The following is a 21,035-nucleotide window of genomic DNA, read 5'->3' as shown; positions in this document are numbered from 1 at the left end:
ATTGCCTGTCTGTCATTCATACAGATATGTTTTGTGATTAGTCACGAATGAACTCATTATTTTGGACAGCCTTAAAGGGGAACATTATCACCAGATCTATGTAAGCGTCAATATATACCTTGATGTTGCAGAAAAAAGACCATATATTTTTTTAACCGATTTCCGAACGCTAAATGGGTGAATTTTGGCCAATTAAACGCCTTTCTAATATTTGCTCTCACATCAGGAAGCAATCCGCCATTTTCTCAAACACCGAGTCAAATCAGCTCTGTTATTTTCTGTTTTTTCGACTGTTTTCCGTACCTTGGAGACATCATGCCTCGTCGGTGTGTTGTCGGCGGGTGTAACAACACGAACAGGGACAGATTCAAGTTGCACCAGTGGCCCAAAGATGCGAAAGTGGCAAGAAATTGGACGTTTGTTCCGCACACTTTACCGACAAAAGCTATGCTACGACAGAGATGGCAAGAATGTGTGGATATTCTGCGACACTCAAAGCAGATGCATTTCCAACGATAAAGTCAAAAAAATCTGCCGCCAGACCCCCATTGAATCTGCCGGAGTGTGTGAGCAATTCAGGGACAAAGGACCTCGCTAGCACGGCAAGCAATGGCGGCAGTTTGTTCCCGCAGACGAGCGAGCTATCGACCCTAGCTTCCCTGGCCTGCTGACATCAACTCCAAAGCTGGACAGATCAGCTTTCAGGAAAAGAGCGCGGATGAGGGTATGTCTACAGAATATATTAATTGATGAAAATTGGGCTGTCTGCACTCTCAAAGTGCATGTTGTTGCCAAATGTATTTCATATGCTTTAAACCTAGTTCATAGTTGTTAGTTTCCTTTATTGCCAAACAAACACATACCAATCGTTGGTTAGAAGGCGATCGCCGAATTCGTCCTCGCTTTCTCTCGTGTCGCTGGCTGTCGTGTCGTTTTCGTCGGTTTTGCTTGCATACGGTTCAAACCGATATGGCTCAATAGCTTCAATTTCTTCTTCAATTTCGTTTTCGCTACCTGCCTCCACACTACAACCATCCGTTTCAATACATTCGTAATCTGTTGAATCGCTTAAGCCGCTGAAATCCGAGTTTGAATCCGAGCTAATGTCGCTATAGCTTGCAGTTCTTTCCGCCATGTTTGTTTGTGTTGGCTTCACTATGTGACATCACAGGAAAATGGACGGGTGGTTAAAATCAGGCACTTTGAAGCTTTTTTTAGGGATATTGCGTGATGGGCAAAATTTTGAAAAAAAACTTCGAAAAATATAACAAGCCACTGGAACTGATTTTTAATGGTTTTAACAATTCTGAAATTGTGATAATGTTCCCCTTTAATATATATGTACAAAAATCTAATCATTTCTCCCATAAGAAATAATGGAAAACCAATTAATCCGTTCCAGACATTCAAAATTATAAAACACAAAATGTTTTTTTTAAAGAATAATTATTATTAGGGCTCGTCGTGGTTAAGGGTTCGATCCCCGCTTCCACCATATTAGTCCCTGCCGTTGTGTCCTTGGGCAAGATACTTTACCCACCTGCTACCAGTGCCACCCACATTGGTTCAAATGTAACTTAGTTAATGGGTTTCACTATATAAAGAGCTTTGAGTCACTATAAAAAAGTGCTTTATAAATATAACTCACTTATAATTTAACATCAGGTGTGTAACGATTCGTTTTGACAACGATTCGATTCAATTCGATATCTGTGGTTGCTGTAACTATTCAGGGACTCATTTTTTTTTGGAACGATTCTGTAAGATTCAGTGAATTATTATTGATTCAGTAACTTTTTAGCAAAAAAACCAACTAGTGTGACTTTAAAATAAATACTGGATACTTGACACTGCAGGTGAAGTTTCCTATATTGCTGATATTTTTTGTAAGGGAATTATGAATAAATGAACAAGGCGTACAAACAAGCAAGTAAACAGCAATTCACATCTTATTTGAATAGTGTGCAACCAACCATTTTCTGCTCACATTTTCAACATTTAAGCAAATTTCAATAAAAGTACAGTAACCAACATTTCAACAGTAGATTTACCTACTAAATAAAGTTCCCGGACCCGGCCATACAGTGTCTGTTCTGTGCTCTGACAGGGACTCCTTATCATTGTTGATGGTTTTGGCCGCTCACTTCCTAATTTCCATAGCCTCCTTGATCCATGTCTTGTATTAATTTGTTTCTGATTAAATGACGTTGTAACATCCGTTTTGTCGGTCGCGATTTTTTGTGGCTTAAAGTTGCGTTGCGGCTATATTGTTGTGTTGTTTATCTTTGTTTTGGCTTTTGCACTTGTGCTGTAGCTGAACGTGTTTGTGTTGCGGCGCTTTACTAACAAGTGGTAGCAAACTCGGGGAGTGAAAACACACAAAAATAAGACCTTCTGTTCGCCACGACTCACGCTCAGACACTCAATACAGACCCCCAAACTCTCACGCAGTCTGCCGCTTCTGAATACGTCACACACAACACCATCACCACCCCTTAAAAATACACACACATACAGTACATCACAGATATTACACTATATATTATATACAATGTAAAAAAAAAAGTCACAGGGAGAACATGCAAAGTGCACACAGAAAGACTCCTATCCTGGGAATCGAACCCAGGACAATCTCACTATGAGGAAATAGTGCTAATCACTGTGTCTCCTTATCTAATATCTAATAAATGCCTGTGTTTCCCAAACATTTGAGCGGTACATGAGGATTTTAACTTGAAAGTATTTGTACAACCTTTCACTGGACAACTCACAACATGTACCTTCAAGTAAGCTATTAAAATGAGCCTTAAATGCTCCGTTTCTGTTAAATAGCTGCTTGCAACCAGTCCCAGCACACTTAAACACACAGCGTGGTTCATTTCAATGCAGTTTGCAATGAAGCACACAGATATAACCCCTCAACGTCTGAAACGCCTTGCCACAAAAATACAAGTAAACATGTTGTTCGCCAAAAGTTTAACAATTGAGGTATGCTGTAAATTTAAAATGTACAATCTTCAAAATCTTGAATTTAGACAGAATAATGCCATACATTTTTGAGTATTGGCATGCCTTTGACATTACAGTATTTGCAAATGCATTGTACAGTTTTTCATTCTTTTCACAGTAAAGTCATGTGTTTTCTATATATTATAACCATAGTAATTTAGGTTATCTACTGTTTATTGGTTTGCAGGAATCCACTGCATCTACTACTATGGTTAACTATTTTGGATTTTACGGTGTTTTACTGTTGCTATTTAACAATTGCTTGTCGTAGTTTTTACGGTCATTTTTTACAGTGTACGTTTGTAATGACCTCTCTCGACCAACCCAGGTATCCGCCACTTTTGTTTTGATGACCCTGCAGACGGCAGACCAACTTAAAGGGGAACATTATCACAATTTCAGAAGGGTTAAAACCATTAAAAATCAGTTCCCAGTGGCTTATTATATTTTTCAAAGTTTTTTTCAAAATTTTACTCATCACGCAATATCCCTAAAAAAAGCTTCAAAGTGCCTGATTTTAACCATCGTTATATACACCCGTCCATTTTCCTGTGACGTCACACAGTGATGCCAATACAAACAAACATGGCGGTTAGAAGGGCAAGGTATAGCGACATTAGCTCAGATTCAGACTCGGATTTCAGCAGCTTAAGCGATTCAACAGACTACGCATGTATTGAAACAGATGGTTGTAGTGTGGAGGCAGGTAGAGAAAACGAAATTGAAGAAGAAACTGAAGCTATTGAGCCATATCGGTTTGAACCGTATGCAAGCGAAACCGACAAAAACGACACGACAGCCAGCGACACGGGAGAAAGCAAGGACAAATTCGGCGATCGCCTTCTAACCAACGATTGGTATGTGTTTGTTTGGCATTAAAGGAAACTAACAACTATGAACTAGGTTTACAGCATATGAAATACATTTGGCAACAACATGCACTTTGAGAGTGCAGACAGCCCAGTTTTCATCAATTAATATATTCTGTAGACATACCCTCATCCGCTCTCTTTTCCTGAAAGCTGATCTGTCCAGTCCAGTTGGAAATGCATCTGCTTTGAGTGTCGCAGTATATCCACACATTCTTGCCATCTCTGTCGTAGCATAGTTTTCGTCGGTAAAGTGTGCGGAACAAACGTCCAATTTCTTGCCACTTTCGCATCTTTGGGCCACTGGTGCAACTTGAATCCGTCCCTGTTCGTGTTGTTACACCCTCCGACAACACACCGACGCATACTTGCCAACCTTGAGACCTCCGATTTCGGGAGGTGGGGGGGGGGGGGGGGGGGGGGGGGGGTTGGGGGCGGGGCTAAAAGGGGAGGAGTATATTTACAGCTAGAATTCACCAAGTCAAGTATTTCATATATATATATATAGATATATACATATATATATATATATATATATATATATATATATATATATACAATAAATACTTGACGTTCAGTGAATTCTAGCTATATATATATATATATATATATATATATATATATATATATATATATATATATATATATATATATATATATAAATATAAAATAAATACTTGTATGTGTGGCACGCAGAAAAGTGCTTTCATCAAATGCACTAGATGGCAGTATTGTCCTGTTTAAGAGTGTCACAACATTGCTGTTTACGGCAGACGAACTGCTTTATGGTGTACAAAAACGTGACTGCTGTTGTTGTGTGTTGTTGCCGCGATGGGAGGCTGTTAATGAAACTGTCTAACAATAAACCCACATAAGAAACCAAGAACTCGCCCTCCATCATTCTACAGTTATAACGTGATTGGGCAGGTATGCTGTTTATATGCTGAATTTCGGGAGATTTTCGGGAGAAAATTTGTCCCGGGAGGTTTTCGGGAGAGGCGCTGAATTTCGGGAGTCTCCCGGAAAATCCGGGAGGGTTGGCAAGTATGCACCGACGAGGCATGATGTCTCCAAGGTACGGAAAACAGTCGAAAAAAACGGAAAATAACAGAGCTGATTTGACTCGGTGTTTGTAATGTGTTTGAGAAAATGGCGGATTGCTTCCCGATGTGACGTCATCGCTCCGAGATCGAATAATAGAAAGGCGTTTAATTCGCCAAAATTCACCCATTTAGAGTTCGAAAATCGGTAAAAAAAATATATGGTCTTTTTTCTGCAACATCAAGGTATATATTGACGCTTACATAGGTCTGGTGATAATGTTCCCCTTTAACGTTTAACATTCATATTATTAAAAGTCTAAAACTTCGTATTAAGTCTGCTGTTCTTAAATCCAATTATTTTCCTTTTTCTAGTATCGATGAAATTGATCGATACATTTTGGTTTTGGTCTTGTCATTTACGAGAAAGAAAGTCATTTTTTTCCCATCTTTGATGAAATCAAAGCACTTTGCCGGCAAAAAAACAACTTTCCTCAAAGGAGTTCGAGTCTCCAACAATCATGTCAAAGGGGAGCAAAGGCTGCGAAGTCTCAGTGTGCTTCTTCAAGTGGCTCAGGTCTGCCAACTATGGCGTGCATGCGAGGCCCTCGCCAGCTGAAAGCGATACTTGAAAGGCTAAGAGGGGACGAGATGGAACGCTGATAAGGGAGGCCATAGTTTCCTGTCGGGAGACCTGACACTAGGGAGGAGATCAAAATAAACAATCTCCATGTACTGGAACTCCAGCACATGAAACGTAGTACCCATATTCTTACTGACAATCTATACGGCAGCAAGTGGGTGATGACAGCTCAGCAGGAATATCCTGGAATTATTCCCTTTCTCTATTTCTCTTATTCTTTGGTCATGATGCCAACTGCCTAACATCTGCTCAACACTGGCATCCCATTTTGGCAAAGTTTTATAGTCAAAAAGTGGGTTTTGTGGTGATCAGTGTTGGCAGTAATGTGTTACAAATCCATGAAGTCATGTTCCAATGCATTGTATGTTATCTTTCTGCCACTAACCTTCATGTTAGACACTTATCACTGAGAGTTTAAAATATATAACATATCATGAACTCAGACTGTGACTTGTGTAAGTTCCACATTCTTGAGCTGTCATTAGTGCAGTCAAACTATTAATTTTTAAAATCAAATGATTCACACTTTTGATCACAAATCATGATTAATCACAGTTAATTACTACTCTGTATAATTTAAATAATATTTGAAAAAGTTGAGAAAAAAATCAATGTTATTGTCATAATTGTTAACTTGCGATGTGATATGTAGCAATGTTGCAGCCTTGACTATTGGTAAGTATGATAATAATCCGATATGATACTAGCAGAAATCATTCATGCCTTTGACCTATTTTGTAGTGTAGAATGTAAGAAAAAGCTTAATGAAGTGACATGTTGTTGTGATCACGTAGGCCTTGCATGCTGGATCGAGGTGCAGGTGAAAAGGACTATCTACTACAGGGGTGTCAAACTGATTTTAGCTCAGGGGCCGTATGGAGAAAATCTATGCACACGCTGGGCCGGACTATTATACGGAGCCCCTAAAGCAGGGGTCACCAACGTGGTGGCCGCGGGCACCAGGTAGCCCGTAAGGACCAGATGAGTAGCCCGCTGGCCTGTTCTAAAAATAGCTCAAATAGCAGCACTTACCAGTGAGTTGCATCTATTTTTTCAATTTTATTGATTTACTAGCAAGCTGGTCTCGCTTTGCTCGACATTTTTAATTCTAAGAGAGACAAAACTCAAATAGAATTTGAAAATCCAAGAAAATATTTTAAAGACTTGGTCTTCACTAACTGACAAAGAAACAGATAACAGATTTGGTGTCCAGTTCAAAGTGTGATATGATTTATTTAAACATTTGAGAGTTGACTTTTGTATTTTACATGAGTTATTATTTGTACAAACATGGTGCAAAGTAATTCATGATTTGTTAAAAAAATGTTAGTGGCTAGCTAGTTAAAATGGGATATTGTGATTTCACAAAACTGTCTTAGAAGTGATCATTTGAAAATGTTCAATTTGAAAAATGTGCACTTAGAGAAAATATAAAAATAAAGTGTTGCATATTGATATTTATCTGTTTCTATATATATTTATTGTGAGAAATCATTAAGATGATCAGTGTTTCCACAAAGATAAATATCATTAATTATTAATTATAACATAGAGTTAAAGGTAAATTGAGCAAATTGGCTATTTCTGGCATTTTATTTAAGTGTGTATCAAACTGGTAGCCCCTGCGATGAGGTGGCGACTTGTCCAAGGTGTACCCCGCCTTCCGCCCGATTGTAGCTGAGATAGGCTCCAGCTCCCCCCGCGACCCCAAAGGGAATAAGCGGTAGAAAATGGATGGATGGAAACTGGTAGCCCTTCGCATTAATCAGTACCCAAGAAGTAGCTCTTGGTTTCAAAAAGGTTGGTGACCCCTGCCCTAAAGGGACGCACGAGAAACTATCTCATGCGCACAAGATACATATCTAAAAACAAATTTACCCATGTCCCTTTAGGGGCTACGTGGCATTAAAACTAATAAATAAAGACAACTTAAAATTGTTTTCTTTGTCTTAATTTGGTCAAAAATAGGACAAACACATTCTGAAAATATTACAATAAAAATATAGAAAAAAACACCAGCAGCTGTTAAGTTTAGATCCATGAAGGAAAGAAGAAAGTGAACAAATGTTTGTAACTGAATAAATTTACATATGCATAAAAATGTGTTTTCTTTTGTATCATTTTTTTAAATGAATTAAGTAACATTTATGACAACATTTTTCCAAAACACAATACATAATGTGAGATATAACAGGATAATGCATACATTTATCATTTATTTTCAAAACGGTTACAAAAAAAGTGGGACCTCAAAAATTTACTGTGGGACCCCATTTTTATGACTTGATGGCCCATTTTGAAATTTCCTAGCGCCAACACTGAGGGAGTATTGCTGCGTGCAAAACAACAGCAGGCAGCTGGAGCCTGCGGGCCGGATCTAATACTAATGAAATATCCTCCCGGGGGCCATAGATAATTCATTCGCGGGCCGGTTCTGGCCCGCGGGCCTTGACTTTGACACCCCTGGTCTACTATTTAATTGTTATATCTTGTTTTTCAACACTTCTGAGTCTCATTTGCAAGTATGCATTCATTTCAGTTTGTCCGAGCTGTGTTGTCATAGTCAGGAAACAGTCTTTTGCCATTAAGTTAAGTGTGCCAGTCTTGTCTTTTGTTGAACCCTACATACTGTAAGTATTGTAGTTGTTATACATCAGCTGTTTGACTGCAACCTGCATCTTAGTTTTTTTTTTGTTTGACACAATTTGGAGGTGTTGCAAGTGCCATGTAAAATTGCTCAAATCAATTATTAGCATGTATATGGCATATTCAATGTAATTGAGCATTGAGCTAGTACATTTGTATTAATGTGTTTCTTTTATATTGGAATGTCTAAGAGAAGTTATTTTGTATCCCATGTAGGTTATATTGACATATTTAAATTTCTTTATGTTCACTTTTACAGTGTTCTGAAGTGAAGACTATTAAAAGGCTCTCAAATGTAATCAACAAGATATCAGTCTGCAAAGCTAGCAAGAGGAGACAGAGCAGAGTTCTTTTATCAGAGTTCTTGAATCTGAGATTGTAGATGAAGGTCGATATAATCCTTTATGTTTGCTGATATCAGACTGATATTCCAAAGCATTATCGGATGGTGACACTACTAATAAATAGCCTGCTAATACATGTCCTTGGGTTATGAACAGTGTTGGGTTAGTTACTGAAAACCAGTAACTAGTTACAGTTACTAGTTACTGTATTTCAAAAGTAACTCAGTTACTAACTCAGTTACTTACACCAAAAAGTAATGTGTTACTGTGAAAAGTAACTATTTAGTTACCGGTACTTCTTTTTTTCTTCATTTTTTTAAGGCTCCCATTAATATCCTTTTAGCCTTCATTTCAGTACTGTTATTGCACTGGAGAATAATACAATCTGTTGATCAACTTGGCATGCATTTGCATCACTGAACTCTGCTAAGCAATGTGGTCTACATACAACACACAAAGACAAAGATATGTTTCAAAGGGCCAATTTATTTCAGGCCAGAACAAATTGACAAAACTATTCTAAATAGCTGCAACATAACATACATAAGGAACAAACAGCATAATAACAACATAGCTGTAAACCTGGTTTCACCCAAGGAAGGCACACATGACATACACAAAGACTAACCAGGCATTTTTTCTCTCTCAAGGAATTCGGAAATAAAATCATGTCTTTAGGAGATCAACACTGTACTGAAGCCCAGAACACTCTATGCATTTCCCCAGTTTTACAAACGTTTGTAGTTTAGAGATAAGGAAAGATTGGCCTGGCCCACTAGGATCCCTCTTTATGTTTGTGAACTTTATAGTCTATACATTTAGAGTGATGTGATAATCAAACATTCTAGAAGTCTAGAATTAAAGAGTAAATAAGATAATTGACAGAGTGTGTGTACCTTCAGTGGTGAATGATGAGCAGAGGCAGAGTTTGGAGTGTTTTCTTTAGCTTGCTTTCCATGTTTATGTACTCACTGTCCACTGTGTCCAGCTGCCTGAAAGCGGGTGACTCCACTGTAGAAATAGCCTGCATGTCTACTAGCACATACGCTGCAATGGCTCTATCAATATTGTCCTGGCTAGCAGTGCCTCCGTTAAAATCCAGCCGCTGTTGGAGGTGGAGGTGACGTGTGTCTCTCTTTACTAGCTTTGTTGAAGCATGTTGCTTTTGTAGGTGTTTCAGCAGATTTGAATTGCTGTTTTGGATAGTAGATAGGATTTTTGATCCAAGACACAACTTATATTTAACTAAAATGTTCTTTACTTTGTGCTCTTCAAAAGAAAAGTAGTGAGAATATCTCCATGTTAAGTAACTGGGCTTCTGGCTCCGCCATGATGTTTTGGTTAGTAAACACAGACAAGCCCAACCCCCCCCCCCCCCCACCCCCCCCACCCCTCCCCCCACACACACACACACACAGAGCTCGTCTCTTCTTTTCCTTGTGACACAGAAGGAGGACACCGCAGCGCTCCAATAAAACACACTCAGATCTTCTGTTTGTAACCGATACTACATAAAAAATAACGTAAAATAACGCAGTAACGCATCATGTAGTAACGGTAACTGAGTTACTGAATATAAAAAATAATGCGTTAGACTAGTAGTTACCGCCGAAAATAAAGGCGTTCCAGTAACGCGTTACAAAGTAACGCGTTAGTCCCAACACTGGTTATGAACTGTGAGTTTTAGTGTAAGACGAGACATGTATCTAAATAAACTCCTAAGTTATTCACTCTGTACACCAGTGGTTCTCAACCTTTTTTCAGTGATTTACCCCTTGTGAACATTTTTTTAAATTCAAGTACCTCTAATCAGAGCAAAGCATTTTTGGTTGAAAAAAATAGATAAAGAAGTAAAATACAGCACTATGTCATCAGTTTCTGATTGAAAAAATTGTAAAACAGTGCAAAATATTGCTCATTTGTTGTGGTCTTTCTTGAACTATTTGGGAAAAAAGATATAAAAATAACTAAAAACTTGTTGAGAAATAAACAAGTGATTCAATTATAAATAAAGATTTCTACACATAGAAGTAATCATCAACTTGAAGTTCCCTCTTTGGGAATGGTAATAGAGATCCATCTGGATTCATGAACTTAATTGTAAACATTTAACATCAATATTTATGGAACATGTCCACAAAAAATCTAGCTGTCAACACTGAATATTGCATTGTTGCATTTCTTTTCACAGTTCTTTTTGACAGACATTTAAAAAAAAATCTCACGTACCCCTTGGCATACCTTCAAGTACCCTCAGGGGTACGCGTACCCCCATTTGAGAACTACTGCTGTACACCTATAAAAAACTGTAATCCATCCATCCAATCATTTTGTACCGCTTGTCCCTTTCGGAGCAGATCTTTCCACATATTCTAAGATACTATCTTTCATCCTTAATGATGGTCGCTGCATTTGAGCAGCTCGGACTGGGCTTATAACCATTAACCAGTGTTGGTTTATGAGAGAGCGTTGGTTGCCATAAAACATTGTAAAACGACGTCAATTCGTTTTTTGATTTAAATATACAGTATATAATATCCTGAATAGGTTGTAGCCTGTTTACAAAATAAAAAATATCAAAATAGCCTACGCATTATTTGATTTTTCAGTATACAGCCATCTGTAGAAAAGTTTTGACACCCCAGTAATGGCAGATTTTAGATTATGTGAATAAAACACTTATCTAGAAGTATGCCATGGCATAGCTTTTTTAAATATATATATAAAATGTATTTGAATTGGTAAAAAAATAAAATAAACATCAATTAAGAGTAGGCCTATTTTTAATGGTAATGCAATGAAATCGTTGTTTAAGGTGCATTAAAGTAAAGTAAAAAGTAATTTAATACAATAATTTAATATAATACACAGATGGTAATTAACATAATATATATAATTTGACTCATAACTTTCCAATGACAGTAGCTATTAACACAACATTTTGGTATGACATAATTATAGAATAATGTGATAAAGTGATACAAAATAACATAAACATTAATAATAAAAGGTTTGACTGGCCTTAACAACGTGTGTTTGTAGTACAAGTGACTAAGATGCTTGAAATGATACAAGAAGCACCACTGAACACACAAACACACATTGGAGAAAAGTGCCAGAAACAGAGGAACAACATCAGAGCGTCTGCTTCTCATTAAGAAATCACTTAGTCATTTCCATCATTGTGGAAGTCTGAAAAGAGGACAAAGAAAACACGCTGGGTTCCTCATTAATTTTAAATGCTTTGTTTTCAACAGGCCTGTCTTCCCTTTCACACATGCAAGCATCTACACACACAAACACACAACCTGCAGTGTTCCACAGCAAGTTGCTTCTTCTTTTAATGTTATTTGTTGTTCATCTTGTTAATTTAAGTATCATAGTCTCCTTTCAACAACTAGTTTTGTATTTGTTTAGTCCTATTGTTAACAAAATAGTGAAATACATGCCCTTCGAGTATAGAAAGGAGTACAATTGTTTTGAGGGGACGCAACAAACATGCATTCTAATTGTTTTGCAGATAAAAGATAGACTGACGAGAAAAAAACTGGCTGATGTCCCAAATGTCAGCACATATTTCTTCCCTTTAGGGAATGTTTGCGGCTCACAATAGTCATGGCTTTCCAACACAAAGCACAATTTGAATATGTGGCTTTGCCTCAGTGAATTCTAAGCAGGTCTCTTGGTTGAACGTTTTCACACTTGAGAGGCGAGAGGATGTTTTTTATTTTTACCAGGAGAAGGGTGATTCTCCTGCAGGGGGTAACATGAGGCGCAAAGGTTCAAAAGTTAATTTGCTCTGAGTGACCTAGCGACGCTGTTCATCACTTTGAGCTGAAAAACCTCAGTGGGCTGAAGAAAAAAACAAAAAACAATGACAGTAAAATACAGTAAAAATAATTTAATTATTTTTGGTTTTGATTATACACAATTATAAATTTTTAAAGTTGTTACTGTTTCCTGCAAAATTAATATTTAATTATTATTTTTTTAATGTACATGTACTTTACCTATGACCTCACCTTAACCACGCCCCCTGATGCCTTCCATTCGGGATCACGTGACATAGAGACTGTAGCGGGTACACTGAAACATCAACATTCAATTAACAGCTTGAATTGTATCGGTAACCAAACACTTTGAAATTTTATAAAACCACACTGAAGGCGTGTTGGCGTCATTAGCGTCGCTACCGTTACGTCCTGGTGAGTCAGCTAAATAGCCGCGAAATGCTTGTTATGTTCAACCTGTACCAAGGCATGCTAAAATAGTTTGCAACACTAAAGCTAGCTAGCATCAAAGCTAATCAATCATCGACGTCATGTTGGTCTCAAACTAATGAAAATGATACCGGTTTTAAGAATTGATGTGATAAATAAATCAGTAGATGCTCGGCTTGTCACGATTTGTTAACTAATGTTGTTTTAGTGCACTCTTTGCTATATATGTAGCACAGTGGAGTTGAAGGTGCAGTCTAGGGGCCATTTTCCGCCTGTGACCAATAAACTAGTAATTGACCAATACCGAGGTCAAAAATTGGTTGTCCAAGAGGAACTTAAAAATGCTGAAATCATGGGTATCCCAGCACCATATAAATGTTAGTACTTTGAGCAACACAGTGGGAATTTCCAGAATAACAGAAGCTTTAATTGAACTACAACTATCTATAACTCCATTCATCCATCCATCCATCTTCTTCCGCTTATCCGAGGTCGGGTCGCGGGGGCAGCAGCCTAAGCAGGGAAGCCCAGACTTCCCTCTCCCCAGCCACTTCGTCCAGCTCTTCCCGGGGTATCCCGAGGCGTTCCCAGGCCAGCCGGGAGACATAGTCTTTCCAACGTGTCCTGGGTCTTCTCCGTGGCCTCCTGCCGGTCGAACGTGCCCTAAACACCTCCCTAGGGAGGCGTTCGGGTGGTATCCTGACCAGATGCCCGAACCACCTCATCTGGCTCCTCTCGATGTGGAGGAGCAGTGGCTTTACTTTGAGCTCCCCCCGGATGGCAGAGCTTCTTACCCTATCTCTAAGGGAGAGCCCCGCCACCCGGCGGAGGAAACTCATTTTGGCCGCTTGTACCCGTGATCTTGTCCTTTCGGTCATAACCCAAAGCTCATGACCATAGGTGAGGATGGGAACAAAGATCGACCGGTAAATTGAGAGCTTTGCCTTCCGGCTCAGCTCCTTCTTCACCACAATAACTCTATAACTCATCTTTGTTAATCAGCATGATTTTGTAACAGTCCACTTTTTAATGAATATCCTGAAGTTTAGCATATTAAACAATTGTAACTTCATTAAAACATAAATACAAAAAAAAACACGTATTATTTGTACATGTTTGCCACGAGTGTTTCGAAAAGCTCCAATTCGCCCTTTAAATAAAAGAAAGCAAATGTGAGCAAAACCTGAAAGAGTTAAGCTTTTAAAAAAAGGCAGCAATCATAAATGAAGCTTTCAGCACATACACAATGTTAACATTTATAGTTATATTTAGATCAGTGGTTCTTAACCTGGGTTCGATCGAACCAAAGGGGTTCGGTGAGTCAGGCTCAGGGGTTCGGCGGAGGTCAAAACACCCCCGACTCATCGTGGAAATAAAAACTTCTCCCTATCTATGTATTACGGATACGTCAACAGCAGAAGTCAGACTGATTTGCAGGTGTGTAATTTGTTGTGAGTTTATGCACTGTGTTGGTTTTGTTGTTTGAACAAGGTGATGTTAATGCACGGTTCATTTTGTGCACCAGTAAAAAAACATGGTAACACTTTAGTATGGGGAACATATTCACCATTAATTAGTTGCTTATTAACATGCAAATTAGTAACATATTGGCTCTTAACTAGTCATTATTAAGTACTTATTAATGCATTATTCGACATGACCTTATTATAACCCTAACCCTCTAACCCTGGCCCTAACCCTCTAACCTTAACCCTAACCCTAACCAAATAACTCTAAATTAAGTCTTTGTTAGAATATGTTCCTCTAGTGTCCAAAAAACTGTAAATTAAGTCTTTGTTACTTAGAATTTGTTCCCCATACTAAAGTGTTACCAAAAACATATAATAACTTTGTCTTGAATTTGAAAAAAAAAGGAGGGTTCGGTGAATGCGCATATGAAACTGGTGGGGTTCGGTACCTCCAACAAGGTTAAGAACCACTGATTTAGATGAAGACGGGGGAAAAACGCTACTCGTAATTGGCGCGCAACAGCAACAAACATTGTCGATGCAAAGTTCAATCATGGAATGCAACCGAGCAAAAACGATGCATATTTATCTGGTGGCGTCTTGATAATAATTTCCTTGACCCAGCCACACACAAAGAAGTTGTAGACCTCCATGCTTTTCCAAGTCTCCATCTGTTTTGTCGTGTAGAATGGTGTCTGGAGCGCAATAGTTTGATATGTCTGGGAATAGAGATGTCCGATAATATCGACATGCCGATATTTCGGCCGATAAATGCGTTAAAATGTAATATCGGAAATTATCGGTATTGTTTTTTTTTATTATCGGTATCGTTTTTTTTAATTTTTTTAATTTTTTAATTTTTTTATTAAATCAACATAAAAAACACAAGATACACTTACAATTAGTGCACCAACCCATTCACACTCATTCACACAAAAGGGTTGTTTCTTTCTGTTATTAATATTCTGGTTCCTACATTATATATCAATATATATCAATACAGTCTGCAAGGGATACAGTCCGTAAGCACACATGATTGTGCGTGCTGCTGGTCCACTAATAGTACTAACCTTTAACAGTTAATTTTACTAATTTTCATTAATTACTAGTTTCTATGTAACTGTTTTTATATTGTTTTACTTTCTTTTTTATTCAAGAAAATGTTTTTAATTTATTTATCTTATTTTATTTTATTAATTAAAAAAAAAAGTACCTTATCTTCATCATACCTGGTTGTCTAAATTAGGCATAATAATGTGTTAATTCCACGACTGTATATATCGGTTGATATCGGTATCGGTTGATATCGGTATCGGTAATTAAAGAAATGGACAATATCGGGATATCGGCAAAAAGCCATTATCGGACATCCCTATGTGGGAACGTGACCGACGTATAATCCTTGATATCACTCAACAAATAATTTTTTGATAAAGTATAGGGATTTATTCCATTGCATCGTTGTATTTTTTGCTTGTATCTGCTTTTTGCAGGAAGATTTAAACCTTTTTTGTACTCAGATAGTTTGCGCGCTGCTTGCTGTACAACAGCCATTTTTGCTTGGTCGACCACCACGGGTTTTCACTCCCGGGAAGAAGTCACGTGTCGGAATACAAGCAATTGGAAAATATGTTGATGCATCTTAACATGTTAATTTGGCACAATTATTGTGGTAAACTGAGAAAGGAATTTGTGACTTTGAGCATTGAGATAATCCTCCAAAATCCTCTTCTTTTTTAAGAACGAACTGGCTGAGACTGTAGGGGATTTCAGATGATGGCGGACAAGTTGGAGGTAAGCGGATGTACATCACTGCAACAACAAGCAGGTAGGCTTCCGCTACAGCAACACACACAAGCACACATACACACAGTTGCATGAATATTCTTCCCTAGGATTTACCAAACCTTCACAGATCAAGACCCAAATTAGGAATTAATGTTGACAAAACATACTCAAATACCTAATTTATTTACAAATACTCTGCATAAACAAATATATGATGCAGAATATGAATTTACTACGACCCACGTACAAAAAGAATCTGCTTGATATTCAGTCAAGTTAACCTGCAACCCCGACCCTAAGTTTTTTATATATTTGTTGAACCATTAGGAAGGTTGCCATACAGATGACAACATTGTCAATGCAATCCCTGTTCACAGAGAGGTAAAAAGAAAAAGAGCTTAACATTCTTTCCAGACCACTAGTTGGCGATGACACATTGTAAACATATGTAAAACAAGATGTGCGTTTATCGCTCTATTTTGAGTTCAGAACATTTTTGTATAAAAAGTCCCTAAAGAACACTTGGGTAACAGAACCACCTCGGTATGTTGTTTTCTTTTATAGTTTCTGTTTATAGAAGTTTTTCAGTTATTTGTTGCTTTTAAACAGAAAAAAAAAATGGCTGCATACATTTCAACATATATATTGACTTAACACGCTATGTATACAGAGTTTAAATGTCTTGCTGCGTTCCACTTCTCCTGACTGGTGCTGTTCCTAATCTATGCTTCATCTGATACACACCCTCTTACACACACACACTCACACACACGCATCCTGTCTTCATCACAGCCCTGTTTCCCTAAGGTTTACGGCTTTGAGGTGGCCTGTGGGGGGCATCGTCATAAATACAGTGTATGCTATTGCGTTGCATATCTAATGCGATCGCTTGTCAACAGTTAACATTTGGGGGTGTAAGCAGCGTGGGTGACTGGGTTCTACTGGATTGTACCGATGAAATTGACACATACCTCAAATTCTGGGCCCTTATACAAGTGTTGAGATTTCTCTCTGTACCTTGAACCACTGTTACTCTATGGGCCATGGCTGCACAATTAATCAAATTTTGATCACCATCATGATTTTAGCTGCTTGGATTAAATGCGGTAACTGTCGGCGATATTAACATTAAAAAAAGCAGGCTGCGGAGCATATCAAATCAAGCACTTTCACAACCAACAGTCAGCCAACCACCAGTGGGGGAATGAAAGACAGTGGACTCATGTGAGAGTGAATAAGAGTGAGTTAGACATTGGGAACAGAGGGTCACCATAGATTGGCTCATCGCTAGTAGATCCCAAAAATATCAGGAAAAATAAATGCATCTTTCACACCAGTACCCTCTCCCCTCTCGCAGAGTGACCCACATGTTGCCAACAGGCACGCATTTTAACTCCGGAACACGCCCGCTCTTCTCTTGGCACCCTCCCCTCGTTCCCCGAAAGCGGGAAATGCCCACCGAGGAACCAACGCTCACCCTGCAAAGCTGCGTTGCGCAATGTGCACATCCAAACAACTTACAGAGTTGCGGCAACACATTAAGAACTTCCATCCATCCATCCATTTCCTACCTTTTATTCCCTTTGGGGTCACGGGGGACGCTGGAGCCTATCTCAGCTACAATCGGGCGAAAGGCAGGGTACACCCTGGACAAGTCGCCACCTCATCACAGGGCCAACACAGATAGACAGACAACATTCAGAACTTAATGTGCTTAAACACTTCCCTTCTTTCCTCAACCGCCGTTGTTGGCACGCAACGTGAAGCAAGCTATCCAAATAGAGGTGTGGTTGTATACAGAGCCGACCACAATGCTCGCAAAGCCCCAACAAACAGCCACAAAAGCAGGGGTGCCCAAAGTACCAACAACTATTAAGATCAAGGGTGCATCGAGGGACCCCGTAATCCACCTCTCAAAACAATGGACACAATAAAAGAGACATGTCCTATAAGTAATGTTAGCAGTACACCGTGTTCCTTGTAGCGTAATCTAATTTTTTCACTTGTTTGCAATTTATGAACACTCCCCTATGGCATATTTATTATTAGTTAGCCCTTTGTCTTTTGTAAATTAAATACTTTACTTATGAACTATTTTTATTTTAAGTTTCATTTTAAGATGAAAGCCAAGTTCTCATTTGTTTAAAATAGAAAGTACAATAAAAAAATATGTTTTACATAAAATAATGAATAATTGTGATTAGAAATTGTGATTCAATATTGATAAAACATAATCGTGCAGTCCAAGTATGTGATGTACAAAAGTGAAACGTATACATAACTTTATCCGACTCTGCCACAGATTGCCGCGTACTTTCCCCTTTTCATCTATCACCTCATTCTTCCACACTGGCGCCGTGTGTGAATCCACAAAAATGGAATTTGATGACGTTATGACGTCTGTATCGAGTGATAGTGATGAAGTGTGCAATGAAGCATTTTGTGCTTTTGTAGTTAGTCCTAAGCATTCTTAATTTGATTAACACAACCTTATCAATTGTTGGTAGGTTTTCATAAATAAAATATTTAAATAAGATACAAAAATATTAAAATAAATTATAAAAGCACTCGTAAACCATTCAAATGGGTCATTTAAATGATGCGATTGCACTTCCAAGAGTAGCTGAGAAATTGTAAACGTGACCACGTAGACCAGAGGTGTCAAACCTATTTTTATCGTTGGCCACATCGCAGTCTTGGAAGCCCTCAGAGGGATGCTTCACGATTTTAATGAGTTCCTCCAGGACTGTGCGATGTTGCGATTATGCCAATTCACGCAAATTCAATCTAACCACATAAATTATGCACGGCCACGCTCAATTTTGCCCAATCTCTGCAATTTTCCCGCACATTTTGGCCAATCATCGATGTTTTTGCCAGAATTTGGAAATTGATACTGCCTAACCAATAAAGCAGATATTTTAGTTTGGCTAGTCTAGACTCTAATTTTAGAAGGTTTTCAATGGCATTTTAGCTTGGAATAGCTTGTATCAAATAATATTGAGTTAAGAACTGCATTTGCATGCATTGCATTTAAAAAAAAAAAATCATAATTTAAATATTTTAATCAAGAAAGATAAAATGCCTTATTGACACACATTATTTCTAAGCTTTCACAAGCCACATCTCAGCATCAAGGGTTGGAATTGGGGGTTAAATCACCAAAATGATTCCCGGGCGCGGCCACCGCTGCTGCTCACTGCTCCCTCTCACCTCCCAGGAGATAATCTCACCTCACCTAGTGAGTGTGACAATCATTGGTACTTTAACTTAACTTTAAATTAAATGATGTGGCAGATATGACATGCTGCCATGTGAATAAGATAAATAAGATAAGGCTGTTAAGTTTGTTCACTAAAAAAAAAAAATACCGGTACAGTTTAACTCTGTTCTGTAATCCATTGAGCAACAAGGATCCATTTTTACCCCCCAGTTTGTGTAACTCTGAAAATATACCAAAATAAAATGTCCACTGCAGTGGACACTGGTTCTCAGTTGGATATGAAAGGAAGGGTTATGAAAGGCGCCCCTACCCATATAATGCTAGGTGAAACAATCTGCTCGCTGAATATTTAATCTGGGTCTTACAAGGAGGCACTGCAACCCGGTTCAGTATTAACTTTGAAAGTTTTCAAGGGTCTGCAGAGTAAAACATCAACATTCTCAGCACACATGCAAATCTCCACGAGTTTTAGGGCTCATGATCCCCTCAGAAAAGCGGACTGGGAACACAGAGAACATCCCTCAGAATTGCAATGAAGCCTTTGGTGGCCCTCTGGATTTAATAAAGGAGTAATCCCCACTGCCCTAGAAGGACTCCAAACAATGCTCCAGATTACCCACTTTATGGTACAAGAGAGGACGAGTGAAGATGTCAAAAGTTAACGTCTAGACTACAATCCTTTGTCTTTCATCCTGTCTCGCATGGACAAGCTTGTCAAGCTGACAACAGCCAAAGTTGATTGTCTGTATAAAAACAACATCTTAAATGAATCGTTATCTTTCTTACTTCTACAAAGAAGAAGAACCACCAGTCGTAAATGAAGACATGTTGAATTGTTCTGCTTTGACGCCAAGTCGCCTTTCAGACGTCGTTAGCTTGTCATCTGCATCTGCAGCGCAGACCCAAGCAGTGTGAGGTCAGCGTGCGTGAACATTAAACACGCTCAATGACGCTCTGTAAAGGTGCCAGATCAGCCTCCTCGTCTCACGGTCCAGTCGGTGGACATTCACAAGGAAACACTAACGGAATTCGCAGGAGCCAGTTGAAACGTTACAAACTGATGATGTTCACTTGTCTTCATTGTGCAGCAGGATGATTTTTACAGATTTAAAGCTAATTTAAAGATATTTTGGGTTGTTAAAACAAAATATGACATTAGAACTGTTCCTGGAATGTGATGACAGCTAGGCTTAGGCCTGTAAGAAATTTTGCTGGACAATATATTGTCCTACAAATTATTGCGAATAAACGATCGCACTATTTTGAAACAAAATTAAGCAATAATGTCAACATAATAATACTTAATGCAAGCAACTTGTTAAAATGCAATAAACTTTTATTTTTAATTAGTATTGTAATGACGAGTTATGTTTGTCTTAGGATGTCTGACAGTTTGGGTGACCGTGGATGCACGAGGGACGCTTGGAAGAGATGCGGCCAAACTTATTGAGTTCATTTTCATTTAGCTTTTGTTTTATTGACATATTAAATATCACCCCAGACCCTGTAATAGCATGGTAAGTCCTGTGTCGCGTCTCATATAAAATATTTCCATTAGTAAATTTCAATAAGTATATTGTTTATAGCGTGTGCCGATTTTGATAGTGTAGTTCCGGGCCAAATCCCTTACTGCAGAAAATCTGCATATTTACCTGCCTTTTCTTTTCTCCTTGTTAATGGTGAATTGCAACCACTCGACTGAGCCTTGTTGCCAACATTTGAATAAGTTACAGCAAGCTGAGTGCATGAAAATGATAAAATATCTGCCCCCCCCCCCTGTTCTC

At 38.4% G+C, this 21,035-nt stretch overlaps 1 protein-coding gene and 1 long non-coding RNA gene across 3 annotated transcripts in view; one reads left to right on the top strand and one right to left on the bottom strand.

Moving 5' to 3' along the window:
* Window positions 1-21,035, bottom strand: part of LOC133570911 (agouti-signaling protein-like) — a 54,673-nt gene that overhangs the window by 29,540 nt on the left and 4,098 nt on the right. The gene's annotated exons all lie outside the window — the stretch shown is intronic.
* The window catches only part of LOC133570912 (uncharacterized), a 37,353-nt gene continuing 28,927 nt past the window's right edge, over window positions 12,610-21,035 (top strand). Inside the window, exons 1-2 of the long non-coding RNA XR_009810256.2 lie at window positions 12,610-12,756; window positions 15,982-16,034. This is a non-coding gene — a long non-coding RNA (uncharacterized lncRNA). The remainder of the gene's footprint in view (window positions 12,757-15,981; window positions 16,035-21,035) is intronic.

The sequence above is a fragment of the Nerophis lumbriciformis genome, linkage group LG28 (genome assembly GCF_033978685.3).
Source record: "Nerophis lumbriciformis linkage group LG28, RoL_Nlum_v2.1, whole genome shotgun sequence".
In the NCBI taxonomy this organism is placed as follows: Eukaryota; Metazoa; Chordata; class Actinopteri; order Syngnathiformes; family Syngnathidae; genus Nerophis; species Nerophis lumbriciformis.
This window is presented reverse-complemented; position numbering and strand designations above follow the sequence as displayed.